This window comes from Centruroides vittatus, unplaced genomic scaffold, assembly GCF_030686945.1.
Source record: "Centruroides vittatus isolate TY-2023 unplaced genomic scaffold, ASM3068694v2 contig_199, whole genome shotgun sequence".
Lineage (NCBI taxonomy): Eukaryota > Metazoa > Arthropoda > Arachnida > Scorpiones > Buthidae > Centruroides > Centruroides vittatus.
Window position 1 is genome coordinate 437,184 of NW_027121224.1, and position 17,009 is coordinate 454,192.

General features: G+C 28.4%; 1 pseudogene; it reads right to left on the reverse strand.

Moving 5' to 3' along the window:
- Positions 1-1,662: 1,662 nt before the first annotated feature.
- LOC136970453 (zinc finger protein OZF-like) lies at positions 1,663-16,491 on the reverse strand (annotated as a pseudogene).
- Positions 16,492-17,009: the final 518 nt, after the last annotated feature.

The following is a 17,009-nucleotide window of genomic DNA, read 5'->3' on the forward strand; positions in this document are numbered from 1 at the left end:
AAACATACATCTAGTATGAAAAGAAATAAGTGTCCAAGATATCAGAAGTTAACCCTAAACTCTAAAAAATTTCTTCTATGTACCTGATGTAAAATTTTTATTCCTCAGGCTAGGCTTTAGTGGTGGGAAATTTATAAACCAAGACCAGTCAAACAACTGTGTCTTCAGCAGCGGCGTAGCGTGGGTGTCAGCCGCCTGGGGCAGAGGAAAATTTTGCCGTCCCCTTATTTAGGTATTTTTACAAGATATTATTATTTATTGTGAAATTTTGCCGCTCCCTATAAGTGCCGCCCCCACTACGCTACGCCACTGGTCTTCAGCCAATTTCATTCAAATATATTAAGGTAATTTTGGTCAATCTCATGTTTAAAGAGTTAATTTATTCCATGCCACAAAGAATTAAAGCAGTTTTAAAGGCCAAAAGTGGAGCCACACAATACTAAAATGAAAGTTGCAGTATTTTTGTCCATGATCATGTTTTACTACTTTGTATTGCACTAGGAAAAATAATTTCATAATAAAATTTGTGGTCTTTTAAACAAAAAAGAATGTATCTTCCTATTTTATTAATAATTTTAATATAAATTTGGTTAGATTTTTTTAAAATATGGTAAAAAGTTACTGAGGTTGAAAAAATTTATTGTTTTAGGATTTTTGTCCCTCAGTTATATATGCATATCAGTATTATTAATTTTTTGTTTAGAAAGAGCACTGTATATATATATATATATGTAGAACAATTTGCATTAACGCACAAGCTGCTGATAAAAACATCTTAGTAGAATTTGTTGATATTTTTATACAAAAAAAAAATAGCCCCAACATATACAGGGTGAGTCAGGAGAGGGAAATACACTGAGAGATGATAGTATGGATAAGCAAAAGACTGTTTTGCTTACAATGACTCATACAATAACATTGAGAAAATAATTTTTGTGCATTTTTTTTATGAACGTAACATGTATAATTTATTATTGTGTATGTGAGCAACTTTCAAACAGATGTATCTTCAAAACTAATGAGACTAGTACCTACATTCATATAAAATTTTTTGTTTACAATGACCCATACTATCATCTCCCAATGTCTTTTCCTATCCTCCTAATTCACTGTATAAAAATGAGAAGAATATGAGTGGTCTGATAATGAAAAATAGCAACGATGATATAATTGTCTAAATGAAAACATCTTAAATATTGAATATTTAATAACTCCAGGTATTCCAACAGAATAAAAAAATTAAAAACCTAAACTTGTAAACATTGTATTACTTTCAAATATTTAAAACTATTGAAAACATCAATTCTATTATTACTAATAAAGTAAGTTTGGAAAATTATACAGCCTATTCTCTTCATATATGACACTGAGAACAGCTGAAACTTTAACAATCTTTAAATAAAATCAACTGCATTTAAGGTATTTTAATTAATAATAGGAATGTACTAAAAAATCTGCAAAATAAAATATTTAGCAAAAATAATCTAAAACTAGAAAAGGCAATTCCAGTTTAATGATATCTAAACAGTATACAAACATACTTTCTTGTACTTTAAGATGTCATATCCTATAATTTTCTTTCTTTTGTAAATGTTGAAACTACATTATTAAATATTCTAAGTGAAATGTTATTTATATAATCAAAAATTTTAAATAAGCAAGTTTAATATATTGTAACATATTTATTATTTTGTTTTCAATACAGAATTATGATCAAAGCTGTAGCAAGCCTACATATTTTAAAATTTGTTTGAGTTACAAAGATAATTCTAATATTGGCTGCAGATAAAATAAAATTGAGAATATCTTTAGATACCATATCTTTATATACAGTACACTGACTAACATATAAAGCATTATAAATGTTTCTGGGATATATGAAATTTTTTCAATTTATAAAATGACAAAAATTAATCAAAATATGGCTAGTAAATATACTAAAAAAGCATCTACATACATTAATAGCAAATTACTTATCTGCAAATCTAAAAATTTTTCTACACAACAAATAACACTTCTTTTGCCACTTTACTGATATGTTAGCAACTATAAACAAATACAAACATCAAATAACTGTAATTATTCACTGCAAAAATTTCTTAAGATTTATGAATGAAATGGATTAAGTAACAATCCCCTTCTAGAGAATAATTTGTATCAGTCATTAAAATATTTTGCATGACATGTAATTCTGCCTCCTAAAAAAAGAAGATATATATAAAAAAAATTAATACCATTGCAATAATCCCTGTATATACAACATAGGTTGCACAAGTTGTCATGAAAATATGAAATAAAACAGATAAACCCATAACCTGAGTGACGATATAACAATGAATTTACATGCACTACAGCTCAATATTGATTTTCAATGAATTATGATTTTAGCTAACACTGTGCAAAAAAGACATTGTTATATTACAAATCAATTAGGCCACATAGATATTCTAGTCTTGTATGTATGCCTGTATATATTTGAATATATACTACGAATATATATTTTTTACAGATGCAAGATTAGAATATGTAATTTTTACACAGCCAAACTGAAAATACTTAATGCAAAGTAGTTAGGCCAAAATTTGTAAACTATATGATTTAAACTTAAAAATTATAAAAAATGAATTAATGAACGCCAGGGTTTGGATTTTGCCAGTCTCTTTTGTAAGGGAGTGATGCAAATTGGTTTGGACTTGGACTTAAACTTGGACTTGGGCTAGCAGTACTTGTGCTTGGATTAGGGTTTGGAGTTGGATTAGATTCATGCTTAATATTTCCTCCATTAGGACCTCCACTAGTACCAGGTGCAGCTGAATTATTGGCATTTCCACCTGAATTATTATTTCCAGTAGGACATAGACCAGTATTATGATTAGGTGGCTGGGCTGAGGATACAGGAAGCTGACAAGTATTAAGGGTACTCAAATTCTTTAAATTTTTATCATCCAAAAATTTTCCAGGAATGCCACAGGAAGCAGGATTTTTCTCCAGCATGCATTTTGATGTGTCCAGTCAATTTATCTTTACGATAGAAAGATTCGCCACATGTCAGACAAGTGTATGGTTTTTCACCAGTGTGAATGCGGCGATGTCTGGTAAGTTTATCTTTTCTATAAAATCCTCGACCACAGAAATCACATGGGTATGGTCTTTCTCCTGTATGTATCATTGAATGACGTGTTAAGTGATTCTTCTGAGAGAAAAACTTTCCACATACATCACAATGGAAAGGTTTATCACCAGTATGAGTCCTCATGTGATCAAGAAGTTTGCAACGATAGCTAAAACCACTTCCGCAAATATCACAGGAACAAGATTTTTCACCATGAGCTGCACGAATATGTATGCGGACTCTTTCCAAAGATACAAAATATTTTCCACAAATCTGACATGGTACAGTTCTTTCTCCTTTTGTATGAGCTGATAAATGAACCTGTAATTCAGAAGCTGCTTTAAATGGTACTTTGCATGATGGACAAGGCCACAACTTATCTTTCATATTCCCATTATTTTGTTTTTCAGTGGTTCCCAATGGAACCTTGCTTGTATCAATATTAGAAAATGAAGCATTTGGTAAAGTGGCAACTAATAAATTTCTTCCAGCCCCAAATTCGTTATTTGAAACCTGGGTCTGAAGTTTTAATCCAGTATTACGAAGTGCTTTATTTTTAATATCATTCTGCAACTGAACTTGGGTTGGTTGTGTTGTAGCAGCAGCAGCAGCGGCATTTGCATGGAAGTTTGCTAAATGAGATCTTGGATCAAAACCTAAAAATAAAAAAACAAAATACTTTAAATATAAATTAATATGTTCAAAAAATTATTACATTTAAATGCAACTATTTTAAAACTACATTCAAGTTTGCATTAGTATTTTAAAGTTGTTACTAAGTTTAGGTCTAACAATAAGATTTGACAGTTTCAAAGAACATTTTATCAAGAAATAAACTGACTCATTAAAAATTATCTGTATTTTGTCTTATGCATGATGATTAATATTTAATATTTTTAATTATAATATTAAATATATATTACACAAGATTGTTTTTTGTACTAGTTATACAATTAACAGTAGATCCTTGATTTAACTGACTTATTAGTGAACAGGTTCTGCTATTGCTAAAGTCCACTAAAATGTATTTATTACAGTCTCAGAACAATAGTGAACAAGTATATGATCAGAATTGGAAATAAATATAGTATATTTCCAAAAAATGTTTGCTTATTTGTTCAGTTAAATATAATTAATGTTCTTAAAAAGAAAACAAAATTTAAATTTCCAATTAACAAAAATTTCCTATTTATTTGTCTTCAGACGATATATAGAGAATACCATTGTGGCATAAAGTTAAGAGTGGCAACTCTTGGATTTGAAAAAAAAAAAACTGTTAATTTAACAGATACTGTACACATAAAAAGCATTTTAAAATTAACAGGGTGTTAATTTTCAAATATGACAAAAACTGGAAATGTCTTAAATCAAGGTTTTACTTCATTAACAATGAACTTACAATTTACAAAATGTACTAAAACGTTATAAGGGTCATTCCATATCAGTTCAGGAAGGAGTGAACCATCATGATGCTCCAAAGCATTTTGAAAAATCTTCATTTTTGGTGATTTTATACCAGTTTCTAAAGTTTGAACTTTTTGGAAAAAGCTGTTTACTTGAATGCATGTCACTTGAAAAGTATGTTGAAGATGCAGTTTGTTTCATTTTATAGGTAAAGAGACAGGGTTTATTTGTCCTATTACAATAAGAATGATTGATTTTGGATAGTTTACAGTTCATATTTTGATTTGAACATTTTTTGAACAAAATTTCAAATATTTAAAGTTGAATAACTCAGAATGCACTTCTCCAATTTTGTCCATATTCACATACTTTTTAATCATACCCTTGTTTATTGAATGGCAAAGTTTGGTGAATGTAATTTTTCATTTAAGGGAAAAAAAATCAAGTCTAAATTTTGGCGCCCTATCTGCACATGGTCACTAAATGGTCACTACCTGCACAAATCAAATCTTGATGTTTGTTTATGGGTAGATAGTGCATTAAAATTTAGACTTGATTTATCTCCCTTAAATGAAAAATTACATTCACCAAATTTTGCCATTCAATAAACAAGGGTATGATTAAAAAGTATGTGAATATGGACAAAATTGGAGAAGTGCATTCTGAGTTATTCAACTTTAAATATTTGAAATTTTGTTCAAAAAATGTTCAAATCAAAATATGAACTGTAAACTATCCAAAATCAATCATTCTTATTGTAATAGGACAAATAAACCCTGTCTCTTTACCTATAAAATGAAACAAACTGCATCTTCAACATACTTTTCAAGTGACATGCATTCAAGTAAACAGCTTTTTCCAAAAAGTTCAAACTTTAGAAACTGGTATAAAAATCACCAAAAATGAAATTTTGCAAAATGCTTTATTTGTGCAGAGGCATAGCCTCTAAAGAAAGGTTGTCTCTGCAATGGAAATAGTTGTTCGTGGTGATTGGACATGGCAAGCAGTGAAGATAGGACTAATATCCATCTGTAATGTAATTTTACTTTATTAAATTTGCTTTATTGGAGCTTTACATGGGTTCAAAACAAACACACTCTTTGAAAATCATTGAAATCTTGCATTGTGACAGTCAATTCCTGCCTGAACTGACATGAAATGATCCTTAATGTATAAGTATGAATAAATTATAATAGTGTACAGTACACTGAATAATTTATACACATTGATTCATTGATCTATCTTTTAGAATGCACTATCCATGCATAAAAAAAGATTATAAATTTTTCCTGTAAGATGTTGAAATTTTTTTGTCTAAAGTCCATTAAATCAACGATTTACTGTATTAAAACATGACTGTGTAATTACTGTATTAAATCATGACTTAACTAAGCTTCAACTATTCAAATAAATTTAAGCAACTAATTTATTGGATTTTAGTAAAATATGCTATTCTACAACTGTATTATAAAATAAAAACTTTTTAAAAATAAATTCAATGAACAAACACTATCACTGATATATATATATATAACAACAAAAAGAAATTAAATGTTTGATAGAAAAAAAATACTTTTTCATTGTATTCTTTATATAAAAGCGTCTTTAGAAAACTACAATCATCATAAAAAGTTTTAAATTTAGTTCTATAACTCAAAATTTAAAAAAATTCAAGTTTTTGAGCTTTTAGTGTCATCTTCAGGGGAAATTCAATTTAGCAAAATCTTAAACTTTATCTTATAAGATAGTAATACACTGGTGAAAATTGGTTTACCCAAACAGAATTGGTGGACTTTCATGAAACATGACAGGTATGTATTATACAGGATCATACCCAGGAGAAATAATAAATTGAAATGAACTAGCCAAGTTTAATGCTGTTCAGTACAAGTTTCAGTAAGAAGTATGCCCACCATGAGCATTTGTACACTTTGATCCTTGCAGGCACTGAATCAGTAAGTATTCAAATCTCTGATTGTATTCCATTTTGAAAAAAAATAAATATTTTTTATTGTAACTTTGTCTGGAATACACTAATATAATTAGTCTGTTTACACAGTATTTGATGTTAATTACTTTAATAAAATATCTGAAAAGCTGTAATGTTTTCAAAATTTAAAAAATGTCTTCCTCAAGAGTTGATTTTAAAATAACTGACAATTTAAATGTTACAAATCAAGGTTTGTCAAACAAAGTAGCTTTTTATAAATATAACTTTAAATATAAATAGACTCCCAAGGAAGACATTTTTTCAAAATTTCAAGAAGTTAAGAGCTTTCATAAAATGTATCAACAATATACTTAAATTAATCAACACCAAATGTTATACACCTATCCCTCGATTTACACGGAAGATAGGTTCCTGAGAATAACGTGTAAATCGAATTTGTATCTTTTTGAATGTAAAACCGTGTAAATCGAAAAGTATGCAAAAAACGCATAATTTCGTTGTTTATTAATTATGAATTTTTTTCAATTTTTTAAAGGTACATAAATCAAACAAAAATATTGAAAGGGGAAAAAAATATATTCTTTTATTAATTAAATACAAAGTACAAAGGAACAAAAAATAAAATCTGAAAGATTCATAAAAATGTAATGTAATTGTGTAATGTAATGTAATGTAAAAAATGTAATTAAAAATAATGTAATCTTTTGTTACCTTATGAATATGAAAAATTAAAATTTTCTGGTTTAAAACTATGTGCAATGAATGCAACTTTGTGCGTATGGGGAGTACCCTATATCGGTTTATCGGTTACTATTTGACAGATTGAATAAAACTGTCACCTAGTATCCTAAATATCAACTATAACATATAATTAAGGTGGATTGGAATATAAATGTAGATTAGAGTTAAAAATTGTTCCTTTTGATCATAGCCAGTTTATTTTCTACATTTATTTTTTAATCCGTGTAAAAGCGAAAACGTATAAAAGAAGTACCATGTAAAACGAGGGATAAGTGTATTAACTTCTTAACAAACACTTGATATTTTTTTTAATTAATAAAGCAGTTAGTTGTAAACAGGATTATTTTTCAGCCAAATTGTAGAAGAATGCCAAACTGATGGATAGCATATCTATAGCAGGTACTGTACAGTACATAGTACTGATAATTGCTCAGTAAGAAAAATTCTATATGTTCAGACAAAAAGTCTGGTGACTGGCATAATAAAAATGAATGAAACAAATGGATACTCTATTGTCCATGAATACCATGGACTGACTGAAGCCAATATAAAAAGCAAATGAGGTAGGTTCAATAATGGATAAATACAGGTCTGGTAACTATTACAGTCTTTTCAAGAAATGAGATATGGAGAAGCACTAATGATAATATTTTCAAAGAGAAAGATAAAAATGTGGTTACTAAAAGAGCACCATGTAGCAATTGACACTAAATCCAAACAAGAAATATGAAAAAGTGCAGATGGAAATATAAAAAACAATTTAGAAAATAACATAAATGGTACAATATAAATGACATTTACCGGTATTAAGAAAATATAAACACTGTTTTTAGTTATTACATTTTTCTAAAACAGGACTTCATTTTTATTCACCGTATGTGTACTGGCAGTAATTTTTTTTAGATGTTTAATTCTATGTTAAGAATTTCAAAATTACTTTATTGTAGTCTATATACAGGGTGAACCAAAAGTAGGTAAGCAGTAGGTAAAATAGGATTTGTGTTAGGGTTATACTATAACAATGATGTATGTTAAGTTCGATATACAATTAAACAAAATTGTCACGTGTCAGGTGTGTTATGTAACCGTAGACTTAAGAATGCGGGATGAGATTTTCCCACCTAGAGAGGGAGAAATTGTGCATTCCTTTTGGTGTGTCGGGTCAGTGCTGACCAGAGTGTGTAGCTGTGTGGCTGGTAAAAAACCAGTGTTGTGATTATAAAATTAATTGTCGGGTGCCTGAGTGTTGCTCGCTTGTGGAGAAATTAAAGTTCAAATTTTGTTGTTATAAAGAATCTGTGTACTGTTTTAGACCGTGTAAACGGAAACATTTAAAAACATTTTACAATGTATATTAACTTGGTTATGGTTGAAAAAATTACATCAGAGATGCATTTCAAAAAATTAATACACAAAGATATTTGTGCAAAAATGTTTGTAAAATCTTGAAATTTAGACTTCAAAGCTGTGTAAATTGTGACAGACAGCAATTTGAGAACCTGCATTGATAAAATTGTATCATATTGTATCAGTAAATATATTTGTATATGTAATCTCAATAAATTATCATTTACTGTCCACCTACTTTTAGTTCACCCCATATACTATACATAATTTTTTATATTAACATATCACATTTTCCTAGTGTTTTCAAACAATATTATCCGTCTTCAATTAGGAAACACCATACAAATCCTAAGAATATCATTGATTTTTAAACACAAAAAAGAAAATATTCATATTTATTGGGTAACTGAATGTGGAATAGATATAAGGATGGAACTTCTGGAACTCCCAATCCCTTCTCTTGTCCCTAAGTTACAGTGAATCTATCTCTGGAAGGTCATAAACATGACATGTACTTAAATGACAAATCTTCCAATTTTTGACTTTGTGAAACACATTATAATTCTAAAATAGAACATATGAACTTTATGGTTTGGACCTGACATTGACCTATAAAATTAGGCCAAAAACATTCATTAAAAAAATGTATGCTGGATTGATGAAAATCAATATTGTATATTATCATCATCAGGATTAACAGCATAAAACATTTATATATTAATATTTATATGATTTCAAATTTCATTCTTTTAGAATTTCATTTTGATTTGTTCACAGCATGTCAAGTGACATTCTAACATACATAACACAAATCTGTTTTGAATTATATTTGACATAATTTCACAAGTAATTTTTAAAGTAAATTGTGGTTTACTGAGCTAAATTTTCTGAAAACAAAGCTGGAGAAAATTTTCAAAATTCCAATCATATATAATAATTTTATATTATTCATACCACTATTAAACCAGTATACAAATAAATATATAAACTATTATTTGCAGAAATTATTTCATATAAATTTTCAAATGCGATATTTTATTTATTTTTTATTAATAATTTTTTGACAGAAAATTGGCAATAAACTGGAGATATAATTTTCTTATATTCCACATTAATTTTATAAATTTGCATATGAACAATATCACAAAACAGACTTTTCTCATTTCAAAGTTTGTAATACACGTGTTACTTGATTCATCTTCAAATTGGACAATTTTGAAATTAAAAGTTGGACAAGTCATTAACAATTTTATTTATAAATTTCTTCACATGAAATCAATTGAAATGTCTATTAAATTTTTTTAAATTTATGGAATCCAAGTAAAGTAACAGTTAATATGTAATAAAACTGATGTTTAGAATCTTCATAGAATAATACAAATATTACACAGTTTGCAGAATGAGAAATGGAAAACGAAGCCTTGGCTTAAAACTACTCATGAAAAATTACGGAGTTGAGATCAGATTTTAATTTGAATCCTGACAATAATAGAAGAGCATCTTACAATGCAGCCATCTTAACAATTGAGATTAAAATGATGATGACAGAGAACATTTATACAAGAAATAGCAATGTTAGACTCAATTAAAATACTATAAAAATATTTTGACTGTATTTTAAAAGTAAATCAATCTTTCCTTTTAACAGGAATAAAACAAATAACAACTTTCTTCTGATAGTTGTCTGATCATGCATATTTAGTGTATTGGAACAGAAGTGCTTACTATTGACTATGATTTCATTGCTTTATTTGGGCTGAAACACCCCCATAATCAATGCTGCAACTATCCTCACTGCTTAATCATTCATTTCCTACATTTCATATGATTAGATAGATCACCATCACAGAAAATGTACATAGTGTGCAGATGATATTTTTCACATCACAAGTAAAGCCTATCATATAAAAGCATCATTACATATTTAAAAAACTATATTTTTTCCTACTTATTTATTTAAATTTTATGCTTCATCATGATAGTATTTTTTAGAAATATTGCTTTTTTCTCTATGAATCAATTTTAAGCAAGTGAATGTATAAATGCTAACTAGCAATCCTCCTAATGTATAGACTTATACAATCATTAAATTATAAAAAGCTTTAAATCATAGAATCCAGAAATTTAAATTGGATGACTCAAAAATGAATTTAATGCAACAGTAAATGAACTAAATGCGAAATCCGCAATTTAGGGTCGATAATTTATGGAATAAATTGTAAAATTTATTGTTAAAATTATATTCTGTTAAACTTTAACACAATTTTATCAGAGGATGCGTCATGCGGAACTTCCTTTGAAGGGGAAGATGTAACAAACTTTCACTTCCCATATTTTACCTGTAAATTCTCTATAATTTGTAAAAAGAGATTTTAGAAATGTAAAGCATTTTGTTAAAAGGGTGTTGATACCAAATGGAAGGTAAAGTCAACCTGAAGCAAGGGACAAAAACCCACATTGAACATGGCAGAGAAGGGGAAAGAAATTCCAGTTCGACGGAAATCAACTTCCTTTTGTAGAGCTTATCTCAGATGATTGACGTCATTTTGAAGCTGTTACCCCTCAAGATTTCCCCCGTGCATCCTTTTCACGTGGGAGAAATCCATCAGTTTGATTGGACATTGACAAAGAATATTAGCACAATTTACACCAAATTCGAGGAGTTCACCAACTGTCTTAGAGTAAGAGAAGACACACAAAGGGTTCTGACATAGGCTTAAGGGAGTTAGCCAACAGTCTCTCAGAGAAAGAGTACGTATTATCAGGCTTCTCCATGAGTTCGATAGGAGTTTAGCCACAAGTATCTCAGGAAAGAGAAGGCGGCACTCCATTGATAGAAGAAACTTATAGAATCAGGAATAACCTATAAGGAATATCTATGAATCAACTCCCATATCATGGACAATTGGAACATTAAAGGAAGACCTCGACACTCGAAGACATTGATGAAGACGTTGAGAAATACTACTGAGGTTGTATGTCTTGTTAGATATTTGTAACTCTCTCCACACGCGACATAGACATAATTGTAAGGCAGAATAGAATAGCGTAGATGGAAATATGTTATTTGAATATATATCCTTTGTAATCAATTAATTAATCATTCAATTTGTGTATATTTCGTATCTACCATATAATCAGATTTATTAAATATATTCATATTTGTTAAATGCATGACTCATCTTTTCAATAACACTCCTGTTCGACATTCATTTGATCCGCTCAATGCTCATTCGACACATGCAACTTTTCGCGAGTAATACGCATGGTGACCCATGTAATATAAGATTGATCACCTGGTGTTAGGAATCCTGACATAGGAGAGGTGATCTGACAATCATTATCCTCTGCATTTTCATCACTAACTTAAGTCCCTCCAAAGGCCACTGGTTACTTCATTAAGAAGGCCGTTTCGTTTTGACAACCGAGGACTTGTTTCACAACAAGTTTGCTGATTAAGTGATAGGTGAATCATAAAGTTATTCCCTACACCCAGTTAGACCTCACAAACATTTCAGACCATCTTAATTAGCCATCAGATATAAAATACAGAAAAGAATAAAATTATTTTTTATTCTTTTCTGTATTTTATTTTTTATTCTTTAGTTGAATCTGATGATGACTAATTAATTAACAGTCAAAAACATCAGTTAATTTACTACTGCTAAATTAAAAGTGGTTCTCTTTAGATTAAAAATTGTATTAAAAACAATTTCATCCACTTAAAATTACTACTTCAATAAATTCAATTAGTATATGAATATACTAGCTGAGGTGTCCAGCTTCATTCACTAAAATGACATATTAAGTAGAGATAATATACTCATAAAAATACACACAAAAATGTATATGTGGAAAAAGAATATATACTTATAATAGTTCTGATCAAAACCAATTTTACATCAAAAGAAATTCTTGGGACTCACACACAGGTGAAAATGGCAGTGGTAATATGTTTAGTAGTACACACAATTTGCAGAAATAACAGGCTGACCAGTTTTCACTGATGTCTATTTTCATTTATTAATAAAGACATTAACTTATTGTATTCAAATTTCATGGTTCCCCCACACCCATTACCTCTAGACAAAACTTCCTATTCATACAAAAGACCTGGTAAGGTATGAACTTTTGCAAATACAGTAGAGCGTCGATAAGTGGAATGGCCGGAAAGTGGAACAATTTTCAGTCGGACTGTGTCGTGCTGAATCGAATGTTTTTGATACTAAATTTACTTCTAAAGTATAATTTTCATGTTTTTTATATTCTTTAATATATTTATTTTGTTTGTACAAAATGCAGAAATAATTTTTAACGATACAATAGCCTCGATGATTATTATAAAAATTTTCGTTAGGCTTAAAATCGACGAAAATTCAACACGAAGCGACACGCAACGGAGAAAAATTCAACAGGAAGCGATACGCAACGGAGAAAAATTTGAACATCGGACAGGTTAATATATTTTTTCGTACAAAGTCGGTAATGGGAACAAATCATTAACTGGAAGGACCCCAGTCCCCAATTGGCTCCACTTATCGACGCTCTACTGTAATATCATAATTCTATCAAAGCTTATAAAGTCAAATTTTTGAAAATGGAAAGTGGCCTATATCCTTCCTGGAACTATCCTGAACATATGTACAAAAAGTTTCATAGAAATCTATTCAGTTATTCTCATGTGATACTCAAACCATAGAGAAAAACAAAAGTAAATTCAAAACTCCAAGCCTATATTCTTCCCAGGACTATTCTGAATAAGTTTATAGCACTTTAGCCCAGTACTATAAAGCAGCACTGTAAAGTTTCAGATTCCTTAACCAACAGATGATGTAGAAGTGACTCAAAACTAAGAAACAATTTTAAACATTTATAGGCTTACGTGGTATATTTCTGTATTTGTAATTCTTTTTTATTTTTCCACACTTAGTTAAATTGAAGATTTATTCAATAAATTTTAAATTTAAATGCACATTTTCACTTATTTTTCAGCACAGACAGAGCAGAAAAATACTTGCTTGAACAATGCCAAACTCCTTTAAGAAAACACCATCAGACAATCATGAAAGACTAATTCAGCCAACTGCTTCACTAAAGCCCCACAGTACTGCTGTTTACTGAATGCACACACAGGAATTCATTACATACAACCAGTTTTTGGAAGTGATGTGTCCATTTACTGTCACTTTCTCTCTTTATTTTCATTGTTTGTTTCCAAACTAACAGTTTAAATAAAATTAAACTATTTAAAAATCAACTAAACTTTTATATTATATTAAATTTACATTTTTATTCATAATTTTAAACTTGCATATACTATTAATTTTGTTCTATCAAATTTAAAAAATTTTTAAATACATTCATAACTATGGTACAGATTCTATTAATTGTTTAATTTTGTACTTTAAAGCTATAACATACAAAATTTATAACGTACAATCATACAATATTAATTAAAAGATTGTAACAAACAAATCAAGTTATTTTCATAATAGTAATATCAGATGGATTGTAACTGCCATTTATTTTACTGATGTCTTATGTTCAATTTGTTTCGTTAATCAGGTTGTATCTATTTTAGAAAATATTTCTCCATAAATTGGAAGTTAAAATTCCTAAAACTAATTTTGAAAGTATGTGTTATCATAACAAATGTATTCTCAAGTTATCTGAAAGATGGTAATATTAATTTTATTGTACTTTAAAGTGTGTACTAGTTGCTTAATTTTTATTAAAGTTCTGTATATAGCAATGAATGAAAAAAATTAAAAAAAACAATAATAATTGTTATTGGTAACTATCACATAAAAAAAACAGTTCTGTTTTTGAAACAATATATTTAAACATATAATAATAGTAATAATAATTAAAAATAAATAAGCTGAATCTTTTTAAATCAACCATGTAGCATTATACATTATCATCATAATAAATAAAATATTTAAAATATTGTTCATTTTTTCAGGAAATATTTAAAAACACATTATATTTATTTAATCTGTTTTTACTGATAAAGTCACTCAATTTAACAAAGTGACTAATATTTTTTTAAGGAAAATATTGCAAAAGGAGTAAAACTAAATACGTACGAACAAACTGGAATAACAAGATAGTGCCCTATCTACAATAATTATTTCATGGAAGATTTGAGTCACATTGTCATCAAGAAAACAAAGAAATTTAGTTCAACAAAATTTTCCTATATTTTCTATCATCTAGATCAGGGGTCGGCAAACTTTTTTGATCGTCGACCCCCTACAACTTTCTGAAACCTCACATCGACCCCCACCAAAAAGTTTGTGTTACAAGCAAAAAAAAGTTCTTACTATTTTAATATATATCTTTTAATTTTACATTTTTTACATTTATTGTATATATCTTAATAATAATTTTTGTAACTGACAATCAATGAGACAGATAAGCTTGATGATCCTTACAAGATTAGCAATATTCAGTTCAAAATTTTAAGTTTTAGTATTTCATTGGCCCCTCCAATAATGTTATATCAATCCCTGGGGGTCAATATCGACCACTTTGATGACCCCCAATCTAGACAATATATATATAAATACTTTATTCATAATTTTTTAAATTTTAAAATTAAAATTATTCTTATATAAAATTATTTACTCAATCTTTTTTATTCCATCACCATAATAATGCTTTCAATTTTGTACTAAAAACTATAATGGTTTTAAAAATAATGTTTATAAACTATTTAAAGTGCTAATATAATTAAAATTAGCATTTTGTTATCCAAATATGTATTACAGGCAGATTATCTATGAAATCTTTTAAATGTTTATAATCTAATCAACATGTTTTTAATTTTAAACTGAAATATTTATTTTTTCCTTTGTGGAAAATCTTAACTCCTAAACATGATTATTGGATAAATAATATAAATTGTATTACTAACACAAACCTACGAACAGTATTGGTTTTTTAGATGAGATAATCTGGTGTACTGTACCTACTTCACTTTGTATGTTGCCATGGATACAAAATAATTTTTAAATCAACAGCTTGGCTATATCCTATTTAAAACCGTAGAAAAGATTTAAAAACTGAACCACGTTGTTGTTATATTTTTCAACCAGATAAGATTATCGAGATTATATTAAATCATCTGCTAATAAAAAAAAAATCTATATAAACAACCTCCATCCAACCTTTGAAACAGGAAAATGATTACGATACGCTCTGTCTAAACACAGTTACTTTCCTCTGTCTAGATCCAAAGGAAAATTTTAATAACTAAATAAGATTTCTAATTTGACTAAATACATATATAAAAACAAATTAATTGGTAAGTTTTTAACATTGAGAAAAATAAGAAAAAGTTAAAAAGATTAATGAAAAAATTATAATAAAGTTTCTCTTATTTAAACACGATTAAAATATGGTAAAAATTTGAAAATGTTTATCTTGCAACCTCCTAGAAACATCTTTGTCTTAAAGTAAGGAAAAGTTGTTTGGACGATTTGAATTTGATCAAAAATCCATTTATCATTTGTCATTTTATGTTTAAGCATAAATTTAATAAAAATTCCAAACAACTGACACACATTATTCTTATCACTCCAATGGCCGCCATGACGCCCGCTCGGGGAGGACAAGGGGGAAGCCATTGACGTCACAAAAATGGTCGCATTTTACGAAGGGGAAACAGAACAATTCCCCCCCATTTTAGAATGGCTATCATATAAAATACATCGATATAATCTTAACTTTAAACTAACTAAAATTCGTGTTTCGATATAAAATTAAGAAAAACCAATCTTTACCAGGGAAAGCAGCTGGAAATACGAATGTAGGAGTACATACAACTTGTTCAGGGGTCGTGGCCATTTTCCCCCCTCACTGTGGTGCCATCTATCGTGATGCGGTATTGCTCGGATCAGCATAACCTGGTGGAAACAATATGAAATATATATAGTAATAAAAACACCATTTCTATAAAATGTACGATATCAATCATAGACAAGACTCGGAAATGTATTAAAAAAATAATAAATACAAAAACATAAGCTGATGATAATTTACAAATATTATTTGTTATTTTCAAAATTAATAAATATTTTTGAATTTAAAAAATATATATATAAAATTGTAAATTAGAGTATACGTGGTTCAATTTATAATTTGCAATATTTACTGAAGTCATTCTAAGAATTAAAATATAAATATATTCAATAAAAATCATTAAGATCGTTTTATTTTCTAGGGTAAAATATTAAATGAAATAATCTAAAGATTATTTAATTTATTTTATATTAAGTTAAAAATGAAAATTAAAAACAAAAAAACATACTTTTTATGCGCTCTTCTTATAATACTTCTAAAATATGTAACACTTTGAACGAAAATCATTTGTTTCTATCCGATTTTATTCTCACGAGAGCAAAATTAAGCGATAAAGAAAAATAACTCTATGGTAGGGTGACCGCGTTC